Below are 2320 nucleotides of genomic sequence, written 5' to 3' on the forward strand. Positions count from 1 at the left end.
TTGCTCGATCAGATATTGTTATTGCCCAGTTGTAGAAAGCCTGTTGAGCAACAACATTGCAACAAAGTCAAGGAAAAAATATCAGTAAAAAATATATACTATACATACTCATCCATATATGGGAGAACATATATGCATTATGCATCTCTACACTTATTTTTCTTGTCTATCCAGCTTTTTATATGGCTTATGCATTCTGCATCTCTACACTTATTTTTCTTGTCTATCTAGCTTCTTATATGGCTTATGCATTCTGAGAAGTCATCATGCCCTTTGTAATTGAAAACGAACTTAAAAAATCATAAATTCTCAGTGAGTTGAACAATAACTCATACATCATGAAGTTTTGGGCAGAGATGAGTAGCCTCATCATACTTTTTACAAGCCTCCTCTAGCAAGGCATCTTTAGAAGGCGAAGTAGAATATGGACTAACATTATCTGCACTTTCCTGCAAGCTAAATAAGAATCGCATGGAAATAATGAGAAATCTGTAATATTTTGCAAAGATTACATCATGTTTACATTCACAAACTTAAGCAGCAAGTTCTAGCAATATAAGAATTGGACATGATATATCATTTTGAATGATGTTAAGATAGCTATATCAGAATGAACCAGTATCTCAAACCTGAAGAACCAATGCCCAGTTGTAAAGAGCATCATAATCTTCTGGGTTTCTTTCTAGCGCAGTAACATACCTACAAAATTTGACTTAAAATTAGTACTACAGAATAATAGAATCAAAGCAGCAACATATCAGGTTCAATATGAATAATAATAAGTGTGAAAAGTGTATAAAACAAGATGATGGTACCTCCTAGCAGCATATACAAAAATCCGTTGGCGAGAACTGCCTTCCTCATCAGTACCAGTGATATTATTGATCAACTCCATTACAACATTGTTTTGGTGGGATTGGCGTTGTCTGCTTTCTTGACTGAAGAATATATAAATCATGGAGTAGAAAATGATATCATTGTCGAGCAAAAGAAACATTATAAATACAAGAAGAAACAAGATGATACATATTTAGTTATTTACTCCTACAAGACCAAGAAACCTTTACTGCATGAATGGACCCATGAAAAATAATATAAACTGCATTCTACAGATTGTAAGATTGCAAAATCAAGGACTCCTCAATCAAAGTTATAGAAAGCGTACGATACAATTAATGCCGCACATGAAGTTGAGAACAAACTGAAGGCTCATATACAGCAAAACATATATGATTAGATTCTAACAATTAGGTTCAAGAGTAATGAAGACTGAGATCGGAGAACAGTCGCTCATCCGTGCAATAATTGAAGACAAACTCTTAGTCTAACAGAACGAGCACGCCTAGATGCATCTAGAAGTTTTTGTGAAATAGCCTAATTAAGGAGACGAGTCAACAGAGAATGCCAAAGATCAAGAGGTTTCTACATTGAAAGCTCGTTAGATTCAATAATGAATTAAGGAGAGTAAATTTTTTTAGCAACAAAGACTCGAAACGGATGAGGGGAAAGAGTACCGGTTCTCTTCATCTTTACGCAACCCCGGACGAGCAACTTGGTCGATGGTTGCTTGGATCGAGCTCTCTGTGTCCGGAGTCGGCTTCGGCTCGGCATCACTTACCCCGGCTCCGATTTCAATTCCTCAACCGGTTTCGTTTCTGATTGTAATTCAGGCAGAGATTCCACTTTCAAATCCGACTCCGGTTCGGGTAGTGGTTGGAAACCATTCTGAAGTTCGGATCCCTGAGTCGTTTCGGACATAGCGTTGAACGAGAGATTTCTGTTCTACGCCGAAACGGGATCGAAGAACAAAGAGAGAGAGAGAGAGCGAGAAGGCAAAAACAACAACGCTTGGGAGAAGATATCGCAAAGGCAAACGGGAAAAGAAGAGTATTTTAGCCCTTAACACACGGAAATAAAAGAATACCTATACTGAAGTTCGGATCCCTGAGTCATTTCGGATATAGCGTTGAACGAGAGATTTCCGTTCTACGCCGAAACAGGATCGAAGAACAAAGAGAGAGAGAGAGAGAGCGAAGGCAAAAACAACAACGCTTGGGAGAAGATATCGTAAAGGCAAACGGGAAAAGAAGAGTATTTTAACCCTTAGCACACGGGAATAAAAAAATACCTAACGAGTGTGGGGAATAACATTCCCTTGAATATTTATTATTGGGAAAGAAAAATTACCCTTACTTGGAAAAGAATACCTAATCAAACATGGGTATTCCTAGTCAAAAAAAAAAAATATTCCTGCCAGGAATCTTAAAATCCTTCATTCAAACGCCTCATAACTCGTTTCCATTATGAATTTTTTTTATAA

General features: G+C 37.2%; 1 long non-coding RNA gene across 1 annotated transcript; it reads right to left on the bottom strand.

Annotated features, from left to right (window-relative positions):
• Positions 1-693, bottom strand: LOC120193716. The gene is made up of 3 exons (XR_005522884.1): positions 630-693; positions 336-449; positions 1-40 (listed from the first exon to the last, which is right to left on the bottom strand). It is a non-coding gene; the product is annotated as an uncharacterized LOC120193716 (long non-coding RNA).
• Between the last annotated feature and the right edge of the window lie 1627 nt (positions 694-2320).

The sequence above is a fragment of the Hibiscus syriacus genome, unplaced genomic scaffold (genome assembly GCF_006381635.1).
Source record: "Hibiscus syriacus cultivar Baekdansim isolate YM2019G1 unplaced genomic scaffold, ASM638163v2 tig00116996_pilon, whole genome shotgun sequence".
Classification (NCBI taxonomy): Eukaryota; Viridiplantae; Streptophyta; class Magnoliopsida; order Malvales; family Malvaceae; genus Hibiscus; species Hibiscus syriacus.